The sequence below is a fragment of the Protopterus annectens genome, chromosome 11.part0 (assembly GCF_019279795.1).
Source record: "Protopterus annectens isolate FY-2018-M chromosome 11.part0, PAN1.0, whole genome shotgun sequence".
NCBI classification, from domain to species: Eukaryota; Metazoa; Chordata; order Ceratodontiformes; family Protopteridae; genus Protopterus; species Protopterus annectens.
The window spans coordinates 49119738-49144680 of record NC_056745.1 but is presented as its reverse complement, the minus strand read 5'-3'; the positions used below and the strand labels follow the sequence as shown (position 1 = coordinate 49144680).

The window sequence follows — 24943 nt, the reverse complement described above, 5'->3', positions numbered from 1 at the left end:
TGTGCATTGCTATCAGAAAGCAGATGGAAGAGATCACCCATTGCCACACTGAGGGATTCTTTTCACAAGGGGTAAGACCTGATTCCCCCTTTTTTGTTCCTGTACCAAAAAAGAAGTTATGTCTTACCATAACGTTCCATCCGAGTTGTTGATCTTCCAGTCATCACTGATGGGTTCGGTTCTGAGCCCTAGGAACTGAGTCGGCCTAATACCAAGCTCACGTACACCAAAAACTCTCGAGCTAAGCTGCTACCCACAATGCCCTTCTCCCAGTTACCTCAGCTCGAGTTTGCATGCAACATATAGGAGAATACAGAAAAAACAGAGGCCATTTCTGTGCAGAAACCCTGAAACACCACAAGGGCCCAGAAGATCCACCAGGAGCCTTTGGTGGGGGACAGTGGGAGGGTGTGATGACTGGAAAATCAACAACTCAGATGGAACTTTATGGTAAAACATAACTTCTTTACCTGAAGTTGTTAACCTTCTTCCTATTCATCACTGATGGGACAAAATCCCAAGCTACTTGGAGAACCTGGGTGGCCCTTATGGAAGAATATTCCTGAGAACCACTGAGCCGAAGGCCACTCTTCCCCTGGAGACCACATCCAATTTGTAATGTTTAATGAAGGTATGGAGTTTAGCCCAAATGGCTGCTGCACAAATGTCATCCATGGAAGCCCTGGAGTGAAAGGCAACCGAAGTTGCGATGGCCCTAGTTAAATGAGCTTTGATATGTACAGGTTTAGATTCAATTGCAAGGGAGTATGAAAAAGTAATGCAATCTCTGAGCCATTTTGATAAAGTAACTTTTGATACAGCACATCCCATTCATGGGACAGAATTAGAAGTTATGTACCTACCATAACGTTCCATGTTAGTTGTCTTCTCTCGCCTTCTTTCTTGCTGGATGGGTTCGGAGCCGATCCTCGGCTCCGACTCGGCACTTGCTTAGCTTGAGAACTCCTTTTACCAGCTCGAGGCAACCCTATATCCCATGATGCAAGGCGGGACTACCTCAGATCTCGTTTGGTAGCTGAAATACCCTGCTAAGGACTAACCTAGTAGAAAGTACAGTTTTGTACCTACCATAAATGTAGATGTTCGAAGATCCACATTGCTGCAGTCCTAACACTTGGGTAGTCCGCTGTCCCTCGATCGGCCCGAATATCAGAGTATAAAGCTGACGTCGGTCAAGGCGCATTTGACTGACATCAGAACGTCAGGGTACAAATGCGCATGACCGACGTCATATCCTCAGTCTTTTCTTGCCCCAGATGTCAGAAGACCCTAAAAAGAAAGGTCCAAACCCAAAGACAACAACTAAACAACCAACCAGCCTAATACCAAAAATATGTACAATATATACAACATATATACAATATGCACAATATACCTCAGATGGATAACTCAACCCACACAACCACCTCACACTACAGAGGGGAAGGAGGGAGGGTAAATTGGACTGCAGCAATGTGGATCTTCGAACATCTACATTTATGGTAGGTACAAAACTGTACTATGTTCTTCATCTCACATTGCTGCAGTCCTAACACTTGGGTAGAATCCCAAAGCAGAGGTAAGGGAGGATGGCCAAATCATATAGAAGCAGGAGCTGCCAAAATGCCCTGCAACACGGCAGTGGCAAAACCAGCCCTGGATTTAGAGTACAGTGGAAGGTGGTAATGCCTAGAAAAGGTATGCACTGAACTCTAAGTGGCTGCCTCCAAAATATCCTTAGTTGCCACCCTCCTCAAAAAAGCTGTGGAAGTGGCAGTAGCCCTAGTGGAATGAGGCCTAATCCCAGCTCTTTGCCATGATGGGAATAACAGAAAGCAATGCAAAATCCAATCCACTTAGAAATAGTTTGTTTTGACACGGGCTTGCCCTGAGAGCACAAAGCAAAAGAAACTAATAACTGCTGAGATTGTCTGAACCCTTTAGTTCTGTCCAAATAATATCGCAACTGCATGTGTATATCTAAAGTGTGCAAAATCTTTTCCCCTTTATTTTGGGGATTTGCATAAAAAGTAGGCAAATGAATAGTTTGGTTTAAAGCCACACTAGAAACCACTTTAGGCATAAAGGAAGGATTAGTACGCAAAGATACCCTGTCCTTATGAAAAATTAAGAAAGGCTCAACTGCCATAAGGGCCTGCAATTCAGAAACCCTTCTTGCAGAGGTAATGGCCAACAAAAAAGCAGTCTTCCATGACAAATATTTCAACTCAGCAGTCGCTGCAGGCTCAAAAGGTTGTAGAGTGAGTTTCTCCAACACAAAATTGAGATCCCAAGCAGGAGTAGGAGCTCTTCGTGGGGGTCTTATATTCTTTGCCCCTCTAAGAAATTGCTTGAACAAAGGATGAGAAAACAATGGTGGATCACAGTCATAGTGAGCTGAAATTGCTGCAGCATGAATCTTAATAGAAGAGAAGGACAAACCTTTGTCCAATAACTCAGTAAGATATTGAAGAGCCACACTTAAATCAGGCTCAGAAACATCCAAATCCTTAGCTGCACTCCAAAACAAATATCTCTTCCATTTATCTGCGTACACTTTCCTTGTACTAGGCCTTCTAGCTTCCAAAATCACATTCAAAACTTGTTGTGGAAGTTGAGACCCTCTATGGTTTAAAACAGAATATGCCAGGCTGTTAGGTGAAGAGAGTGAAGCTTGACATTGAGCAGATGGCTGTCCTCCTGGGACAACAGATGTGGAATCAAAGGCAAAGGCCATGGAGGCTTCCGTACTAGACTTCTCAGTAATGGGTACCAGTGCTGTCGAGGCCAATCTGGAGCTATCAAAATCATCCTTGGCTTGTCCTGTCTGACCTTCAGAAGTACCTTTGGGAGGAGAGGCAGAGGTGGAAAGGCATACACATGAAGATTTGTCCAACTGAAAGAAAGAGCATCCACTTTCCAAGCTGTGGGATGAAACCTCTTCGTGCAAAACTTTGGCAGCTGGTGGTTTAATGGAGAAGCGAACAGATCTATGTCTGGAGTTCCCCAGGACACTGTCAATTTCTGAAATACATGAAGATCCAGTTTCCACTCGTGGGGATCCATGATTTGTCTGCTTAACACATCTGCTAAGGAGTTCTGTGCTCCCGGCAGAAACCTTGCCTGAAGACTTAGTTGTAAACTGAGAGCAGTCTCCCACAAAATCATTGCTTGCCTGCATAGAGGATAAGAATGTGTTCCCCCTTGCTTGTTGATGTACCACATGACAGTTGTGTTGTCTGTTAGAATCAACACCTGCCCTGGAAGAAGTAAATCCTTGAAAGCTATTAATGCAAACTGGACTGCTAACATCTCCTTCAAATTGATATGTAGATGCAGTAGTCTGACAGGCCACTTGTCTTGTATCCACTTTCCGTTTAGATGAGCTCCCCAAGCTTTGTCTGAGGCATCTGTAGTTAGAATCTGACTCGCCTCTGGCCGGGTCACAGAGAGTCCCTTGTTTAGGTGACATTCCTGAGCCCACCACAAAAATTCCTTTTGAATGCAAGGTATTATTTGAATGACAGTGTCCAGATCCTGGCAGTGCTGAGTCCATAGATTTTTGAGATACCATTGCAACTTCCTCATATGCAGTTTGGCATTGGGAAGCACCAGAATACAAGATGCCATGAACCCTAAGGCTTGTAGGACTGTCCTTGCAGTCAGCCCGGACTGAAGAGAAAGATGATGGAAGTAAAGGGAAAGATTCTTTTGTTTGTCCGGGGTTAGAAAGGCCATCTGGGATGCTGTATTCAGTCTTACACCCAGAAAGCACATGTCTTGAGAGGGTACTAGACTGGACTTTATTTCGCTCACAGAATACCCCAGGCATCTTAGCACTGCTATCACATATTCCAAATGACGAAGAAGCTCGTCCTTTCCTTGAGCCAGAATCAGGCAATCGTCCAAATAAGGATAGATTTGTATTCCTTTTAGCCTGAAGAAAGCTATCACTGGAGCCAGAACTTTCGTAAATACTCTGGGCGCAGTAGATAAGCCAAAGGGCAATGCAGAGAACTGATAGTGAGAAGTCCCAGTCCGAAAACGCAGATATTTCCTGCAACTTAGTCTGATAGGAACATGAAGGTAAGCCTCCTTGAGATCCAAAGTTACCATCCAGTGATCCTTGCCCAGCAGAGGTAAAAGTTGTTGTAACGTCAACATTTTGAACTTGGGAATGTCCAGATAAGTGTTGAGGATAGATAAATCCAAAATTGGTCTCCACATGTTCCCCTTTTTTGGTACAAGGAACAGGCGAGAATAAAATCCTAGGCCTCTTTCTGGCATAGGAACCGGCTGTATGGCCCCTATTTGGAGTAACAGAGAAATTTGCTTGTGAGCCTCTATTCTTTGTTGAGGAGGAATGTCTGGCATGCCTTTGAAAGGAGGCAAGGTATGGAAATAAAACCTGTACCCGTGATGTATGATATCCAACACCCATCTGTCTTGGGTAATCAAACTCCAATTTTCTTTGAAAAGTGCCAACCTTCCTCCCAAAGGTGCTGCCAGGCGAGAAGGTTCTGGCAGCTGAAAAGGTAGGTCATTGGGTCTGTTTACGAAAGGACTGACCCCTGCCCTCACCCGAAGACTGTGCAGGAGAACCCCCAGTTCTAGGCCTGAAAGAGCCCTGACCTCTGCCCCTGCCACGTCTAGATCTACCCCTAGACTGGGAATCATAAGAAGGATACGTCCACCCCTTAGTAGGCCAATTTCTACTAAACTTTGGAGGCTGAACCTGCAAAAAATCTTTAACAGTCTGCATAGACTTAGCCTTGTCTTCCATTTTCTTTAAAACTGCCTCAACAGGAGAACCAAACAAGACATCAGATTGCAAAGGGGCATCCAAAATCCTAGTTTTAACATGGTCAGATAAATTTTGATCCCTCAGCCAGGCATGCCTGCGAAGAACTGACCCAGTGGCAGCCACCCTAGAGGAGGCCTGTACAGCATCAAAACCACATTGCAAAGAATGCTTACCCACCTGTTCAGAAACATGCACTAAATCTTGTAACTCTTTACAATCAATACCTTCCGCCAGAGCATCAACCTTAGATTTCAACTGTGAAAGCAGATAATTTTGATATTTTAACATATGAAACTGGCAATTCAAAGCTCTCATGGCTAGGGTGGAAGAAGTATAAACTTTCTTTCCCCATCTATCCAAGGCCCTGGCCTCTTTATCTGCAGGAACCGGATTCTTGACAACAGAAGCCTTAACACCCTTAGGCCCCTGGCTAACAGTTTCTGGGTCTGCCCTAGGACTTTTAAAAGATACTTATGAGCTTCAGGGACCCTGTAATACCTATCTGGTTTAACAGGAGCAGGAGGCAAAGAATCAGGATTAAGAGAAGCCTCTGCAAACACATCTTCCACCACAGTCAAAACAGGAGGTATAGCCAAAGGCCTATGCTGGGGTAAAATAAAATTCCCTAAACCTTTTCCTGGAGTCAGAGAAGTCCTGACCTTCCCATTTAAAGTGCTCTCTCATGGAGTGAAGGGTCTCTGAAAAGAAAAATCCTCAGGAGGAGAAGCAGAAGGAGTAGAATCATCAACATCAGAATCAGAATAATGAGAATACTCCTGCAAGTCTTCAGTCAAGACTCAGACACATCGAAGCCTGCTCATAATCCCCAACACTGGCTCCATCCTAGGCCTCTTATCAGGAGGGGGCATAGAGCCTCTAATTAAAGTAATTAAATCTTCTGCCATTTTAAGCATGTGCTTCTTGGGCACAGAACCTGAAGAACTAGGAGTGATACCCACAGCAGCTAAACTAGACCTGCCTCTAGGAGAAGCCTTGGAAGCAGAAAGAGAGGGCCTAGACACCTTAGGAAGGGAGGGGAGTAAAGTAATCTGAGAAGCCCCTGTAGCCTGACTTGCCTCCTGGGAGGCCACATCCTGTAAAATTAAAGTTTCTCCCTGGGACTCCAGAGAGGCCTCCGTCGGAACCACCGGTTCCCCTGACGCCTCTAAAGAACCGGCGTCCGTTCGGCCGGCTCCTCTAACCTAGCTTTAACTGCCTTGTCCTTGCGCTTCTTTGAGGAAGCCGGAGCCGGAGCATCCGACGGCATATTGTAATTGCACCGCTTCCCAAAGACCAACCTGGCACAATCCAACCTTCGCTTTATAGTGCGTTTATTAAACCTAGCACAAAAGCGACACCCAACAACGCCGAGCTCAGGTCCCAAACAAGGTATACACAAATTATGGTAGTCCCTATGCGGAATCTGTTTCCCACAAGAAATACAGTTATTCACTTTTTCTGACATCCGGTAAACCACTGAGGCAAGAAAAAACCAAAATATTCCCCAACGGGGTACTTAACCAACTCTGACTTCGGTCTGAAACTCCGAAAAATTTCAGAAGCGAACGGCACTTGCAACACTGCTTCTGCATCGGACCATGCGGCAAAAAAGACTGAGGATATGACGTCGGTCATGCGCATTTGTACCCTGACGTTCTGATGTCAGTCAAATGCGCCTTGACCGACGTCAGCCTTATACTCTGATATTCGGGCCGATCGAGGGACAGCGGACTACCCACGTGTTAGGACTGCAGCAATGTGAGATGAAGAACATCTAGGAAAAACAAGTTCATAACAAAGGACTCCTCTATTGAAGACTCAGGAGGGAACAACCTGAAAAGAGAAACTCTTCAAGATCTGTCCAGGCCAGGGGGAAGGAGGGAGGGACGCAAGAAAGAAGGCGAGAGAAGACAACTAACATGGAACGTTATGGTAGGTACATAACTTCTAAATGTTAAGTTGTCAATCTCGCCTTCATTCTTGCTGGATGGGACCGCGTCCCTAGCACCTGTGTCCCGGGTGGCTCAATGGAACAGACTCTTGAGAACTGTGGAACCAAAACTGTCCCTGTCCCTGGAGGCCAAATCTAATTTGTAATGAGAGACAAAGGTATGAGGAGTGGCCCAAGTAGCTGCTGCACAAATGGTGTCAATGGGTAGTCTATCCTGAAAGGCTGCAGAAGTGGATAGACTCCTGGTTGAGTGTGCTTTCGGTTTAGAAGGTAGTTGCTTGCCTCTGAGAATACACGTAAGAAATGGTGGAAGACAACCATCTGGATAAGGTCACTTTTGATACTGGGAGACCTTTCCTGTTTTCTGCATAGGAGACAAATAATTGGTCTGATTTCCTGAATTGTTTAGTTCTATGCAAATAGTACCTGAGCTGACGATGGACATCCAAAAAATGAAGCTTTTGTTCAGCTCTGTCAGAATAATTAGGGAAAAAGACTGGTAGATCGATAGATTGATTAATATTAGTTTGAGAAACAACTTTGGGGAGAAAGGACGGATTTGTTCTCAAGGATACCCTGTCCTTGTGAAAAACCAAGTAAGGAACGGATGCAGAGAGCTTGAATCTGAAACCCTTCTTGCTGAAGTGACAGCCAGTAAAAATATAGTTTTCCAGGTCAATAACTTCAAGGAACATGAAGCAGACGGTTCGAAGTGTGGTAAAATCAAGGATGCTAACATTAAATTCAGATCCCATTGTGGAGGAGGATGTTTTATTGGCGGCTTCAGGAGAAAAACTCCTCTCAGAAAGGCTTTGCATAGTCTATGTGACATAATGTTATGATCTTGTAAGCCAACATGATACTTGGAAATAGCCGCCAGTTGAACTTTGATTGTAGATGAAGAAGATCCTGACTGAAAAACTTCAGCTAGGAAATCTAAAACAGAATGCACAGGAGCAGTAAAGGGATCAATATGTCTGGAGTTTGCCCAAAGGGAAAAACGTTGCCACTTGCTAGCATAAACGGTTCTGGTGGACGACTTCAAAGAAGCTACTAAGATATCTCTGACAGGATCAGAGATCATAGGAAGCCTGGCTAGGGAAGGAAGTGGAGCAACCAAGCAGTGAGGTTGAGAGAATGAATGGCCCGGTGCTGTTGACCCGACTGGTGGATCAAAAGATCCGGAACTGGGTCCAGATGCCAAGGCTGCACCAGGAGGTGACGATGCAGAGACGGAAACCAAATTTGTCGAGGCCAATAAGGGGCAATGAGAATCAACTTGGCCCTCAAAACGGTGGCTTTCTGAATGACTTGTGGAATCAAGGGAAAAGGAGGAAAAGCGTACAGAAGTCCCCGGGGCCAATCCTGGATTAGAGAGTCTCTCAGGGGTTGGCCTGGTAGGGGAAAGAGGGTGAAGAAGTCGGGGCACTTGCTGTTTTGGGGTGTAGCAAAAAGATCGCAACAAGGTGTGCCCCACTTCAGAAAAATCTGGTCCACTATAGATTGACTGAGAGACCACTCGTGAGGCATGAGAATGGCTCTGCTCAGCCTGTCCGCCAAGAGGTTGGACCTGCCGCGGATGTGCATTGCTATCAGAAACCAATGAGAGGAGATTGCCCATTGCCAAAGTCTGAGAGCTTCTCGACACAACGGATAGGACCTGGTCCCGCCCTGCTTGTTGATGTACCAGACCACGGACATGTTGTCCGTTTGCACTGCAATAGTCCCCGCGGGAAGAAAGTCGTTGAGGGCTTGCAACGTTAAAAGCACCGCTCTCATCTCCAGAACATTTATGTGCAGATGGTATTCTATGGGTTGCCACGTCCCGTGGACCATCCTGCCCTGATAATGCCCCCCCACCCGATCAGAGAGGCATCCGTAGCGACTGTGGCAACCGGAGGAGGGGGAACAAATGGTCGGCCCTGATGAAGAAGAGGGGAAGATATCCACCAGTTCAGATGAGTCCTGCACGATTGTGTGACTAAGATTTCGTGTCTCATCGGAAGACTGTGGAACGACCACTGAGTGAATAACATCCACTGCAGAAGACGCATGTGGAAGCGAGCCAGTAGTAGAAGAACAATGGCCGCAGCCATAAGACCTAGAACTTTTAGTATCAATCTGGCTTTGACTTTGCTGCTCTGCAATAAAATCCGAACGTATTTTTGGATGTCCAGAATTCTCTGATCTGTTAGTCTGGATAACAACTTGACGGTGTTTAATTCTGCGCCTATAAAGGTGATAGATTGGCAAGGCCGCAGAGAAGATTTTTCGAAATTCACTGAAATTCCCAAACTTTTGCAAAGCTGCAGAGTGTAGTCTCTGGACTGAAGAAGCTGATGCCTGGTGGTGGCGGAGAGGAGCCAGTCGTCCAAATAAGGAAACACCTGGAATCCTTGACGTCTCAGGTGAGCTGTGACCACTGCCATACATTTGGTAAACACTCTGGGGGCTGAAGTGAGGCCAAAGGGCAGGGCTCTGAATTGATAATGACTGGTCCCTAGCCGAAAGCGGAGAAACCTCCTGGAGCGCCTGTGAATCTTTATGTGATAGTACGCGTCCTGAAGGTCTATCGAGCACATCCAGTTGTCCTTGCCCAGAAAGGGCAAAATGGACTGAAGCGTGACCATCCGAAATCTTGCCTTTTTGACAAATCTGTTTAGATTGCTTAGGTCTAATATTGGTCTCCAATCTCCCGTCCTTTTGGGGACCAAAAAGAATCTCGAGTAGACGCCGGATCCTACTTGGTCTGCCGGAACAGTCTGGACGGCTCTTTTTTCTAGGAGCTTTGTAACCTCCTGTTCTGCCAAATCCCTTTGACCGGGTGAGATGTCTGGAAGGGATTGGTGAGGTACGGATACCTTTCGAAGGGATTTTGTAACCCTCGGATATGATCGACTGTACCCACATATCTTGTGAAAGGGAACGCCAGGCTACTGGGTACAGCGAAATCCTTCCCCCGACTGCCTCCAAGGGTGGACAGTCGGGCAACACCTCAGGGATGCTGAAAGGGCTTCTCAGGAAGAGACTCCCTGTTGCCCTGGTTCTGAGGACCCCCTCTGCCCCTAGGGCGGCGTCTATTATTGTTACCCCCTCTGCCTCTGGGGGTAAACTGCCCACGTGTGTCCGGCGCTGCCCCTTGGGCTTTGCGGAACCACATCTTCCCTCCCTTCTGACCCTTGGGATAGGGTCTAGAAGGGGTGAAAAAATGGACTCCAACGGCAGAAAAAGTTTTGCCGTCCTGCTCACACCTGGTCAAGGTTTACTTCACCTGAGGTCCGAACAAAGCCGAACCGTCAAAGGGGGTATTGGTGAAGGACGCCTTAAAGGGGTCCGCAAAATTACAAAGCCGCATCCAGGCTTGACGTCTAAGAGCCACTCCTGTGCCTGCGGCTCTGCTCGCTCCATCGGCTGCATAGGATATGAGCTGCATGGAGGAGTTGGTTAAGGAATTCAGGATTGCTAGCTGTGAGGCAATCTTTTCTTGAGCCCCAGCAGCAGAAGGATCCTGGACCACTTCACCTAGTTCCTTGAGTATATCTCTTTGAAGCCTGGTGAAGTGACAAAGGTAGTTCAGCAAACGCATAGCAAAGGTCGCTGAAGAAAACATCCGCTTTCCATACCTGTCCATGGTCCTAGAATCTTTGTTAGGAGGATGGACAGGTACTGAAGGATCCGCAAGTTCCTTCTTGGTGGCCGCCACCACCACCATAGCATCCACAGAGACGCCCTTAGAAAGAAACTCCTTGTCTGTAGGGGCCGTAATAAATTTGGATGGTCTCCTGGGGACCGGTTCCACAGAATCTGGAGCTGCCCACTCCTTCCGAGCCACTACCTGCATAAGTGGGTCGAAAGGCGGAGACACCCAGGAGGTGGAGGGTTGGGATCCAAAAGCCTCCAGGTATACCGACTCATCCTCGGAGGGGTCAATCAAGGGCCAATTCCCCCTCTGTTTGAGGAGCTCAAGGATGTCTGAAAAGGAGACATCCTCAGATGGGGACCGTGGGGAACCCTCCGACTCATCTAAGTCGGTATCAGATGTAGTAGACTCAGGGGAGTCTGTGTGTTTCCTCTTACACGTCCTCTTCCGAGGGGGTTCCCCTGCAGGATCAGGAGAAACCTCGGAAGAGGAAGTTATTCCCAATGGGGAAACCTGGGGCGATGGATCCCTGGGCCTGAGAGCAAGAGGCTGGCAAGAGGCGTCTACAGGCACTGAAGAGGGAGGAGCTAAAGGGATGGACCGTTGACCTGGCTCAGGTGCCAGGACACTCCTCATCACCTCAAAGGCTCCCCTCCACGGGAGGCCGGAATATTCCGTTCGAAGAAATAGGAATTCCCGGCTCCAGTGAGAGGAAGGCTCGAGGCGATGTCGGTGCCGAGCTTACCAAAGCCGAAGCCCCGAGAGGGAGAGTGGGGTCGGACAAGGGTCCGATGCCACTAGCCCCCTCGGAGCCGACAAGGGAAACTCGACGACCGGATCCCTCCAAGGAAGGTCTCATGGAAGAGATCGGAGCCGAAGACGACGGAGCCGAAAAAGGATGTATCGGCTCCAGCGCCGACACGGTCGCTGTCCCGAGAAGCTCCGAACTCTGGAGGGGAGTCGGAGGAGGAAGTTCAAGGGGTAAAGTAATAGCCGAAGTCTGTTGAGACGGGCTATGGAGCATTTGGGCCAGTGCCTGCGACTTCAACAGCCTGCTTACCACCCTCTCTAAATCGTGGTCAGACAGCCTGGAAGATCTCGAAGATCGGCTCCGATGACTCCGCTCCGACAAAAGAGGAGACCCCGGAGCCGAGTGGATAGACTCCAAAGAAGGGGACCGAGATCTCTTCTTGGACGAAGCCATCGGAGCCGACGTCCTCTGGGTTCCAGATGGAGCCAAAGGCTTCTCGGCTCCGATACTGGATAATATGTCGGCTCCAGCCGGAGCCGACAAGGCAACAGCAGATTGGGTGTCGGAACCGATCGGAACCGACCCTACCACCTGAGAAGAAGAAAGATCGGCTCCGGTCGGAGCCGATCTCGACTCCGAAGGAGTCGGAGCCACCGGGGAAGGCTTAGAAGCTGTAGCCTGAACCTTAGGTGGCTTGGAAGGTTTACTAGACCCAGTTTTAGTGGGTGAACCTTCTGGCTTTAGTAAGCCACGGAGGATCAATTTATTCCTCCTCTCCTGCAGGACTCTCTGGCTAAAAGAGTGACATAAAGCACAGGAGTCCTGCAGGTGTAAAGGCCCCAGGCAGTAAACACAAGAAGTGTGACCGTCTGTCAGAGACATTTTCTGACAGCACGAGTCACACTTCTTGAAGCCTGAGACCTTTACTTCCTTAGACATAGTCCAAGAAAAAAGTAAAAATAACACTCACACACACCCCAAACAGTCACACAATTAATCCCAACAAACACAGACACACAGACAGGGATTAAGAAAGGAGGCCTAGGCCTAACTGAAACATTTTTATAAAAACTAGAATTTTTTAACTATATGGGGAAATAGGGTGGGCTGTATAAACACTACACACTATAAAAAGGAACAAGGGAGAGATAAACCCTGACTAAGCTGTTTGAAAAATTCAAACTTACCTCAGCTGGCAAAAAGGAGACCTCTTCGCAAAGCGGCAAACGAGATCTGAGGTAGTCCTGCCTTGCATCATGGGATATAGGGTTGCCTCGAGCTGGTAAAAGGAGTTCTCAAGCTAAGCAAGTGCCGAGTCGGAGCCGAGGATCGGCTCCAAACCCATCCAGCAAGAATGAAGGCGAGATTGACAACTTAACATAAGGAAATGAGAAGCTGGTCTGACTTGTGGAAGGACTTAGTCCTGTTCAAGTAGAAATGTAGTTGTCTATGTACGTCCAATGAATGTAGGCAGTATTCTCCCTTGTTGGAATAATTTGGGAAAAACCCAGGGAGCTCAATGGACTGGTTAATAGAAAAGTCGGAAACCACTTTGGGGAGAAAGGATGGGTTAGTATGAAGGGATGCTTTGTCCTTATGGAAGATTAAATATGGGCTCTTGATGCATAAGGCTTGTAACTCAGATATCCGTCTGGCTGATGTGACCACTACCAAAAACAAAGAATTCCAGGACAGGAATTTTAGATCACATGTTGCAGGAGGCTCAAAGGGGAGTAGAGAGAGAGACTGTAGAACCAGAGAGAGATTCCATGTCTCTACAGGTTGCCTGATAGGAGGTCTGCTATGGAAAACTCCCTTGAGAAAGGTCTTGCAAAGCCGGGTGGAGATAAGAGGGACACCATCCAAACTGTTGTGGTAATTGGAAAAAGCTGCTAAATGTACTCGAATAGTAGAAGCTCCATTGTCAAACAACTCAAGAAAGATACTGGAGTATAGCAGCTGTAGGAGTTGAAAAAGGATCTAGCATGTGATTATTAGACCAGATAGCGAACCTTTTCCACTTGTCTCTGTAGAGTTTTCTGGTGGATGGTTTATGGGAGGCCAGAATATCACAAACAGGTGAGGAGAGGGTTTCCTGCCTGGTGACTAACGGAAGTGGAGAAACCAAGCTGTCAGCTTGAGAGTGGACAGATTTGGGGGAGTCAGCCCTTTTGGGTGAGATATCAGGTCCTGACGAGTGTCCAGGATCCAAGGAGGTTGTAAAAGGTGAGGTCAGAGGACGGGAAACCACACTTGTCAAGGCCAGAAAGGGGCAATGAAAATTACTTTGCATCTCAACCGGATTGCTTTCTTTAGCAATAGGGGTATCAAAGGAGGATAAGCATAGAAGAGACCCGCAGGCCAACTGTGAGTTATAGAATCTCTCGGGGATTCCCTGTCTGGGGGAAAGAGGGCAAAGCAGTTGCTGCATTTTTTTGTTTGAAGGGGAAGAAAAAAGATCGCAGCAAGGCTGGCTCCAACGGCTGAAGATTTCTGCCGTCCCGCTTGGGTTGAGAGACCACTCGTCTGGACGGAGGATGCATCTGCTCAGCCTGTCTGCAATCACATTGGAGCTCCCCGAGATATGTGTGCAATCAGAAAGCGGTTGGAAGCTATCGCCCAATGCCAAATTCTCATGGCCCTGCGACATAGGGGGTAGGATTTGGTCCCTCCCTGTTTGTTTATACACCAGACGACAGACATATTGTCCGACTGGATTGCAATCGTTCCTGACAGAAGGAACGGATGAAGTGTCTGCAACGTTAACAGCACTGCTCTTAACTCCAGGACACTGATATGCAAGTTGACCTCCAAGCTAGACCACGTGCCTTGGCCTGTCTTTCCCTGTAAGTGCCCCCCCACCCTATCAGGGAAGCATCCGTGGTCACCATGGAATTGGGTTGGGGAGTCTGGAAGGGACGGCACCAAATATTTTCGTCCATTCTCATCCACCAAAGCAGATCTTGTTTGCAGGAATTGGTGATGAGGATCTGTGAGTTTAGAGGATGGAGATTGGATATCCACTAGGACAAAAGGAGCCATTGTAGTAGTCTCATATGCAATCTTGCCAGGGGAACAATCGGGATGGCTGCCGCCATAGACCCCAGAGCCTGTAAAACTTCCCTTGCAGACACCTTCCTTCGACAGAGTATCACTTGTACTTGCAATCTTAATCTCTGAAGTCTGTGAGGAGAGAGAGAGAGACTTGGCTAGTTTGAGTGCTCAATACTGCTCCTATTAATTTCAATTGTTGGGTAGGATGAAGGTTGGATTTTTCCCAGTGTATTGTTATGCCTAGAAACTCCACCAGTACCAGAGTGTAGTGGAGGGCCATGGCCAGTAGGCACTGGGTGGGGGAGGTGAGGAGCCAATCATCTAGATACGGAAACACCTGGAATCCCTGTAGTCTCAGATGAGCTGCTACCACTGCTAGACATTTCATGAACACTCTAGGGGCCATTGAGAGACCGAATGGCAGGGCTCTGAATTGGTAATGATTGTCTCCCAGCCGGAAGAGAAGGAGACACCTGGAGCGCTTGTCCATTTTGATGTGGTAATACGCATCCCAGAGATTTATCGAGCACATCCACACACCCTCTCGAAGAAATGGGAGAATGGACTGTATCGGGACCATGCGGAATTTGGTCTGAACTACTGATTTGTTTAGTTGGCTGAGATCCAAAATGGGTCTCCAGTCCCCAGGTCTTTTTTGGCACCAAAAAGAATCTTGAGTAGAAACCGGATCTGCACTGGTCTGAGGGGACTTGTTGGATGACTCGTTTTTGACACAGCTTTTTTATTTCTGAAGCTGCTTCTTCCCTTTGACTGGGTGGAACATCGGAAAGACATTTTGGAGGTCTTGGGTAAGAGATTAGAGGGATGTAATAACCTCTGAAAACTATTCTCTGCACCCACTGATCGTTTGTAATAGAGTGCCAGGAAGCTTAGTGCAGAGAAAGACGAGCCCCGACTGCTTCCAGAGGAAAGCAATCAGGCAGAGTTTCAGGAGCACCGATAAGGTTGTCTGGAGAAAGAATCCATGGAGTCCTAATTTCAGGGACCCCCCCTCTACCCCTAAAGGAGCAACTTCCATTATTGGAACACCCTCTGCCTCTGGGTGAAACCTCACCATGTGTACTACGGAAAGGGCCCTGAGATTTTTTGTGCCGTATTTTTCCACTCCTCTGGTTCCTGGAGAAAGAGCGCTGAGATCTGGAAAAATGTAGGCCAACGGCAGACAATGTTTTTCCATCCTGCTCGCACTTGGCTAATGTGTCCTTCACTTTAGAACTGAACAAAGTGGATGGTTCGATAGGGGCGTTCAAGAAGGAAGACAAAGGAGTTCGCGAGGTCACAAATGCGCATCCAGGCGTGGTGTCTCATAACTACACCTGCACCCGCAGCTCTAGCCGTTCCTTTGGTGGCGTGGGACAGCAACCTCATGGATGAGTTGGAGATCAACTCTAGGGTAGCAAGCTGAGAAGCAACTTTATCACGTGCCCAGTCAGAAACTTGACCCGTGAGGGTCCCAGAGAGTTCGGAGATGAGATCTCTTTGGAGCTTTGTAAAATGTGCCAAATAATTCAGAGACTGACAGCACAGGTCGCTGAAGCAAACACTCGCTTCCCTAATCTGTCCACTGCCCAGGACTCTCTTTTGGGTGGATGGACAGTACGACTTTCCTCCACAAGGTCCTTTTTTGTGGCAGCCACCACCACCAAAGCATCTACTGGTAAGCCTCTAGACCAATGGGGGTGTTCCTCTGGAGGGGAAAGTATCTTGTCTCAACGGTATCAGGGTTCTTTCCACACCCACTGCATGACAAGCTGGACTAACTCATCGGCGGGGGGGATCATCCAAGAAGTAGAGGGCCGAGAGCGGAAGGCCTGCAGGAATACGGATTCCTCCGAGGAAGGGTTGGAGGGTTTCCAGTCACCCTTCTGCCTTAAAATTTCCAGGATGTCTCTATAGGAGATATCATCAGGGGATGACCGTGGGGACCCTTCTCCATCATTGTAGTCCGTATCCTCAGTGAGGGACTCCTCTGGGGAGACCATGTGTTTCCTCTTACACATCTGTTTCCGAGGTGGTTCCTAAGTGGGAGCATCTGAAGAAGACTCAGAAAGGAGGTTACCCTATACAGGGGTTTCCTTCGGCTTGCGCTCTCGGTGTCCTAGGGAGGTGGCCTGTGATAGCTGCAGCTCAGAAAGAGGAGGGGGAAGTCTGATATAGGATGAGCACTTCCCGAATCAAGCACCCTCTCCATCACCTAGAAGGCAGGCCCACCTGAAGAGGAATGGGGGCCCGGAACCAAAGAAGACACTCTCGGAACTGGGGTCACACCCCGCTCCACACGGCCCACTCCTGGGGATGGAGCCTCAAGAAAAACCAGGGAAGAAGTTGTCCCTAGATCTGAAGACAGAACCGATGAAACAGCCGGAACTGTACCTGGAGCTGGGGGTTCCACCCCCCCCAAGCATAAGATTGAGGAAGGGATGGTTCCGAAGGAACCGAAACCCAAAGAGGCCTCAGAGCCATAGAGAAGGTCATTGTCAGCGCCGAGGAGAGGATTCCCCCCAAAGACGTCGGAGCTACGGGCCTTGGAACCAAAGAGTCCAAGAGAGGAGCATACATGGGAGTCGAGGGGGCAATGGACCCAAAACCCAGAATGGGATGGGTTTTAGAAAAATTTGTAATCCCTCTGGCTGTCAGTAGCTGATCGAACAGGTGCACTACATCCAATTCAGACAGACTCCTGGTGGACCTTACCAACCCTCCTGAGGGTGAGTTAGGTTGGTCCAAAAAGGGGTTAAAGACTTGTCCTGAAAACGGATCCAAAGATGGAGAGTACTGGGTCCATGGTGTGGGAAGAGTCAGCACCGAGGATTCCAGTTTCAAAACAGGCAAAAGGGGTACTATCGATGCCGAGAAAGGGCTCGGAGCCAAGGGAACAGCTGGAGTGGAAGTCATTATCAGCTCCGAATAAGTGGTTGGTACCAATCATGGAATGGAGATGGGCAACGTCGGTGCCGAGGTAATAGCAGGCAATAAGGCTGGAGCCAAAATCACACTTGGAACAGTGGCAGTCGGTGCCAAGGACAGCGCCAATGTGGAAGCCATCGAGATATCAGCACAGACCACTGGAGCAGAACTCGGAACCGAGGTGGTCGGAGCTGAGGAGGCGATCTTGTGCTTTGTGGAAGACTTGTGGGCCTTATGCATATGAGGCTTGCCCTTATCACCAGCCGGTGAAGAGGGGTCAGAATGAGGACTTTTTTTGTCCTTTGATGGAGGGGTTGAGACCTCTGACACAGAAAGAGCCTCAGAAATGGGAGAAGAAAGCAGGCCTTTCAAAATAAGTCTATTTTTCCTCTAATTCAGCGTCCGCTGACTGAAACTGATACAAATCTGACAGGGAGGTTTCACAGATAAGTGGGAAACCCCCAGACAATATACGCAATCATCATGCAGGTCGCTACTGGGGAGTTTACCATTGCAGGAAGTGCAATGCTTAAATCCCGAAGTCCCTTTCTTTTCAGACATACTGGTTATATCGACTGAACAATCCAAAAAAAAAAAAAAAAAGAATAGAGAAAGGAAGGAAAAGAGAAAAATGCCAACAATGGTATTAAGAATACCACAGGGGTAAAGAAGGGCATTTATCAACAATGGAAAAAAGAGGATAACTGTGGCTAGAGCTTGTTGAGATAATAAGATAGGAAGAGTTTTTAGGAGAAAGAAACTTAGAAATACAGTAAATTTCAAAAAATACAACACTTAGCTGGAGAGCTCGGTGAAACGCTGCTATATGGCTGTGCAGCAAATGAGATCTGAGGTAATTGAGAGAAGGGCATTGTAGGTAGCAGCTTAGCTCAAGAGCTTTTGGTATACGCAAGCTTGGTATTAGGCCAACTTGGTTCCGAGGGCTCGGAACCAAACCCATCAGTGATGAATAGAGAGAAAATTAATAAATTCATATCTACTGACATGTTGTCTGTCTGGATTGCAAATGTCCCAAAAGAAAGAGAGTCTTGGAATGCATGCAATGCCAGGAGCACTGCTCTCATTTCCAAGACATTGATATGTGTGCTGGCGTCTTCAGGGGACCAATTGCCTTGGACTGTTTTCCCTAGGAAGTGCACCCACACCCAATCTGGGAAGCGTCTGAGGTCGCTACAGCCTTGGGCCGAGGGAAGATGGAAGGAAGGCCTTGTAAAATATGATCTGATCAAATCCACTACCAAAGGTATTTCTTGCATGAATGTTCATAGGTAGGTACTATGCTATTGGCCCTAGGGCCTATATAAGCCTAGCCAAAAAGGTACTCTGGCTTTCACCACCCAAGAAAATAATTTTCCTGTGCCCTGTCGAGCAGAGCCACAGAAGTGATCCCCGGGGTGAATTTCCTATTTCCCATTCAATCATCAAGATTTATTTTGGAGTGCTAATGAGGAGCTTTGTTTGATACAGATAGGTAGTTTGTTCCAGAGTACGGGAAGTCTCTGGGACAGGAATCTATCCCTCCACCATGTTCTGTTTATTGTGGTGACAAGGTTTAGGTCCCTACAGTATGTAGCTCGGGGGGATTGGGATTTCTTTAACTGGAGCATGTCCAACAGCTCTGGGTTTGACATAGCTTTGTATGTTATCAGAGATTGCTTCTGAGTAGGCGATATGCAACGGAGTAAAGCTGGAGTTTTTTGAGACGGTCTGCATAGGGCATCTGTTTGAGGCCATTAATCCTCTTTGTGCGGTATTTCTGCAGCCTTTCCAGTTGTTGTAGATGTCTTATGAGGTACATACCAAAAGGGGCACTGTACTCTATAATGGGTCTAATGAGTGACGAGTAGAGGGGAACAATGACCTCTTTTTTTCCTGGATGACAAACCTTTTGTGATGAGGTGTGCCATGTAGAAGGATTTCCTGACTACTGTGGTGATGTGATTATCAATGGAGAGACTACTGTCCACCTGTGTCCCAAGGTCTCTTATCACACTTTCGGTGTTAAGTAGACTACTGCCTATGTGGCAGATCATGGGTACAGAGTTTTTATCAAAGGGGATGACAATGCACTTTTTGGCATTGAGTTTAAGGCTGTGGTTTGACACCAGGCATCTGTCTCAGTGAGGCCCTTTTGTAAGATGTCCATAGCGTCAGAAGTTTTGATTATGGCTCCTAGTTTGCAGTCATCTGCGAACTTCATTAGCCAAAGACCTTCTTTGTTAGTCTGTACTTCAGAGAAGTAGATACCAAACAAGAGAGGACCCAAGACTGAACCCTGTGGTACTCCACTGGTCACTGGTCTGAAGTCGGACTTGGAGTCTGCGACTTTCACAGCGTGGGTTCTGTCAGTGAGCCAATTGGCAACCCATCTTGTGACATAGGGATTTATACCTAGTTTAGTGAGTTTATCTATAATTCCAGAGTGGGGGATGGTGTTGAAAACTTGGTGAGATCTACATAGGCCGTGTGAACTACCTTACCCTCATCCATGGCTTTGGTGACTGCTTCAAAAAAGTTTATCAGGTTTAGGAAACATGATCTGCCTTTTACAAACCCGAAATGGGTGGGGTCCAGAGTTTGGAGATTACCAATGTCTTTGTTTATAAGTTCCATGATTATACATTCCATGGCCTTGCAGACCAGGCTTGTCAGGCTAATGGGGCAGTAGTTCCCGAGGTCTGTCATAGCTCCCCCTTTGTGGAGTGAGATAACCGTCGCAGTGCGCCATTCAATGGGCACAAAGTCTGAGATGAGGCCATGATTGAACATGGTACTTAGGTGGAGTGCCAGTTCATTCTGTAGCTCGTGTAGAATGCAGCCTGGGATGTTGTCAGGTCCCATGGATACTGTGTTCTTGGCTCTGGAGAGTGTGGTTTTTACCTCTGCTGCCGTGATTACAAGAACTTTGCATTCTTCCGGTACAGAGATGGGCTCTTTAGGGGGTGAGAGGGGGGTAAAATTAGCACTGAACCTATCTGCCAGGATGTTGGCAATATCAGTTGGTTCTGTATATTTGGTGCCATTGTGCTGTAACTCAGAACAGATCTGAGTGTTGCCATTGAGATTCTTGACATAGCTATAGAATGCTTTGTGGTTGTCTTTAGAATCAGTGGCAATTTTGTTTTCATAACTAGCTTTGGAGGATTTTATGAGGGATCTCAGCTTCTTACTGAGGCTGACCAGGGAATTCCTCCAATCATGGGATTTCACTCTTTTTTGCAACAGTTTCTTTCTTCTGTTGTAGAGTTTGTTTATGGCAGACCACCAGATTGGCTTCCTTTTTTGGAGGATAGCATCTTGGGTCTGTTAGGGATAGCATGATCCATGCACTTGTGTAAGTGCATATAAAGTGCATTTGTGTAGGATTCAGCAGTTGTACCTCTATTGTCCATCTGCATGGGTGTTGTGAAGTTTGCCACTTCTGTCTTAAGAAGCGTGAAGTTGGCTTTGGAGAAATTTCTTACGGTTGTTTCCCTAATGGGGGTGGGGGCGGGATGTGGATGTCTAGGGTGATTAGCTTGTAGTCGGATCTGACCAATGAGGAATTGACCTCTGGTGTGGAACACCAGTCTCCCGTGTTGGTAATGTCCAGGTCTAGGATATTGCTGCCCCTGGTGGGGGTGTGGATAAGTTGATCCAAGGCGTTGGAATTTATGAATTCCAGAAAACTTTGAGCAAAAGAGTTGGTACAGGAGTAGTTTTCCCAGGTAATGGTGGGGTAGTTGAAATCACCCATTATTAGGGTGTTGAGTTGTGCCCCAATATTTTCCAGTGTATCAAGAAAAGAGGAGTGGGAATCCTGGGGCATGGTGGGGGATCTGTAGCAAGCTACAATTTGGATTGCGGTCTTGCCCAGAGTTAGCTGCATTTGGATAATCTCGGATGCATTATGCTGCACAACTAGCTTGGAGGTGTGGACATCCTTAATGAATATGGACTCACCTCCACCTTTAGTGTTTCGGTCTGGGTTAGGTGGCCAAAAGGTGCGGTATGAATTATAGCCTGGTAATGCAGGGGTGCTCTCTGGAGCTTTGAACCAGGTCTCTGTCACTGCACAGATGTCAATGTTCTCCATTTTAAGGAGTGCCTCGAGTGAGTGCATTTTGAGATTTAGACTTCTGAGTAGCATTACCCTCAGATTTTGCTTGCTTGTACCTGTTACGGTGGTGAAATTGTCATTTGAACCTTGCCTAAAAAAGGCGCTATAGTGGTGGCAAGTGCCTTTGCCAGTATCCAGAATCCCAACGGCGACAGGTGCAGGCCATCTCTGGCAAAGCATCGTGGTCTGTCAATCATGTCACCCCAGGCAGACAGATACTGGATTCCCTTAAAATGACACTAGAAGCTTAGCCAATTGTTGAAGTCAATCATTTTGTCCTTGTACTGTGGTATCATTCTGGGTGATGGCAGGATGCTACTCAGGGCTAGGGTCATACCTGCCTGGGCTACAAGATCGGAGAGGTCCTCCATGTCTCTTTTCATGTAGTCCAGGGAGGTACGTCTCAGGTCATTCACACCAACATGGACAATGACAGAGTCATATTTGTACTTGTTGTGGAGTGACTTGAGTGCATGCGTTATGTGGTGGATCCTGGCACCTGACAGGCAGCTGACAGTAACTTTCTCCTTGTAGCCTGGTGAGTGGAACATCAGTGTGCCTGACTATAGAGTCACCTATACTAGAGTGTTGGGTACGTTATGCCTTAAGGGCTGTAGTTGAGTGGCACACTGAGTTTGTGGGGTATGTGTCATTTGGGTTATGTTGGAGGGGTGGAGGTTGCTTGCATTTCTGCTTTGGTGGTCTCGGTTGTTTGGGCAGATTTTTATTGAGAGCCTCCATGAATATAGGCATGTGTTTTGTGCTTCTATGTGTGTGTTTTGGTGGTGTAGGTTTTGAGGGACTATGTGATGAGTGTCATGTGGTGCAAGTGTTTACCTTCTCGACTGCCTAGTCCAGTCTTCAGTGAAGATAGCTTTGCATCCAGTTTGGCTATATAAGTGCATCTCTCACAGGTTGTAGTGTTGGGTGGTAGGAGGAGAGGGTTGAATGTGTACATGAGGCAATTGCTGCATTGCCCCAAGATGTCCAGATTCATCGGGTAGACAGGAGAAAACACCGGGAGCTGACCTTTAGACATGCCTGGATAGGTGCTTATTTATTAAGTACTAAAAACTGTTTTCCTCTAGACAAGTGAGGAAAGTTGAGTGCTGTAGTAATTTGTAGCTTATTTAGTGCTTACAACGAATTCTGAACAAGTGCTGAGCTCAAAGAAACAAATTTGAATGCTAAAACTAAAAAGCTGGCTAGATGTAAGGGAAGATTTGAAGAGCAGACTTTGTGGCGCCAGGAATAGTTTAACTCTAGTTAAGCGGGGGGGGGGGGTCTAAGGAGCTTGCAAACAGTCCTGGATACAGCAAATCTGTATCTGGACTAGATTTTTGCAAAAAACAAAAACCACAGCATCCAGCATCTATGGGACCGGACGGTGTCCCAGGCTGTGTCTTACACGAGCTCCAACAAGAACTGAACCCTCACATTAAGTCACTGTTCAAACTTAGCCTTACTACAGGATATGTACCCAAAGAATGGCGTACAGCTACAGTGGCCCCACTCCACAAAGGTGGTGCCACAACGGACCCTGGAAACTATTGCCCCATAAGCCTGACTAGTCTGGTCTGTAAAGCTATGGAGCGTATTATCATGGAACTCATAAACAAAGACATTGGGAGCCTCCAGACACTGGACCCTACCCAATTCGGCTTTGTTAAGGGCAGATCTTGCCTCTTAAACCTAGTTGATTTCTTTGAAACAGTTATCAAAGCCATAGATGAGAGCATGGTAGTCCACACAGCCTACCTGGACCTCGCAAAAGCCTTCGACACAATACCCCACTCGGGCATCATAAATAAGCTTACCAGCTTAAATATCAACCCCTATATCACAAGATGAGTTGCAAACTGGCTCAGAGATAGAACCCACATGGTCACAATCGCAGGTGCCATGTCCGAATCCAAACCAGTTACAAGTGGCGTCCCACAGGGCTCAGTTCTGGGACCTCTCTTGTTCGGTATATACTTCTCTGAGGTTCAGGCTAACACGGGGGGATTATGGCTAACAAAGTTCGCAGATGACTGCAAACTGGGGGCCATAATCGAATCTCCAGCTGACACAAGCATCCTCCAAAAGGGTCTCACAGAGACGGATGCTTGGTGCCAGAGCCACGGCCTCAAGCTAAATGCTAAAAAGTGCATAGTCATCCCCTTTGGGAAGAAAAAGGTGCCCACAGATTACCACATACATAGTAATCCATTAAGTACAGAAGAAGTAATTAGAGATTTGGGGACCAACGTGGATAGTAATCTCTCCTTTGATAATCACGTTGCCAAAGTGGTTAGAAAGACCTTCTATATAGCCCACCTTATCACGAAAGGGTTCGCATCTAGATCAAGAGAGGTCATTGTGCCCCTCTACTCGTCGCTCATCAGGCCCATAATTGAATACAATGCCCCTTTTGGGATGTACCTTACCCGACACCTGCAGCAACTGGAGAGACCCCAAAAGTACCTCACCAAGAGGATCAGGGGCTACAAACAGATGTCCTATGCAGCTCGACTAAAGAAACTCCAGCTCTACTCAGTTGCTTACCGCCTACTCAGAGGCGATCTACGCCTGACGTACAAAGCCATGTCAAACCCAGAATTAATGGACATGCTCCACCTTAAAAAATCCAAGTCCCTTAGAGCTAGACGCTCCAGGGACCTAAACCTCAGCACAAAAATAAATAGGACATGCTGGAGGGACAGATTCATTTCTCAGAGGCTCCCCTCACTCTGGAATAGAATCCCAATTCATGTTAGACATAGCCCCTCGCTGACCCTCTTCAAGTGAAATCTTGACGCGTGGATGGGAAATCGCAAATTCACCCCTGGGATCTCTTCTGTGTCCCTGCTAGACAAAAGCACAGTAAACTAATCTTAAAAGGGTACCTTCTGTGACCTACTTTACAGAGGCACAGTAGGCTAATCTAATAGGGAGGCAGAAGCCAAATACACTCTGGCTAGGCTTATAAATGCTCTAGGGCAGATAGCCTAGTATCTACCTATGAACCTATTTGTTACAGGAAAGGGGAGAAACAAGCTTAGAATTTTTTTCAGTAAAATGGAAATGGAGAAAGCTGGAACAGAAGTTAATTCAACATTAAGAATCTGAGTGGGTTGGCCTTCACAAATGTTCTCTCTCTATTAGAGTGAATGAACTAATGACATTAGACTGGGAGGAGTGTCCCAGATCAAATATACAGTATGGGAGGGAAACTGCAAAGCCGCCAGGTATAAGAACACCACAACAATAGGGAGGGGGGATGGGAAACTAAAACTATTACAACTACTAGCTGTAGCTACTCAATGAAAGTTATAAACAGATCAAGGAGCAAGCAGACTCTAGAGAATGCTTTTAACTGCAAAAAGACAAAACTTGAACACAGAAACATCAAAAAATCAAAAATGCACAGAAAAGCACAGATAGAGCACTCACAAACAGAAAATACAACTCTCAGTATGAAAAAGCAGTTTACAGTTAAGTAACTCAGTAAACATGCAAATAGAGTACTGAAACGGTATCTAACAATGAAAAATACAGTTAAAACAGTATAAAACAGTACATAAATGCAGTGAAACAGTAAAAAAAGCTTTATAACAGTGCAAAATGTAGCAGATTAATTGTATAGCACAATTATAAGCGTTACAGAAGTGCAATTCAATGAAATAAGTGTAAATAATAACTTATTCTGCTCT

General features: G+C 47.0%; 1 protein-coding gene across 1 annotated transcript in view; it reads right to left on the bottom strand.

Annotated features, from left to right (window-relative positions):
* Positions 1–24943, bottom strand: part of ADAMTS20 (ADAM metallopeptidase with thrombospondin type 1 motif 20) — a 3636702-nt gene that overhangs the window by 2906701 nt on the left and 705058 nt on the right. The window lies entirely within an intron of this gene.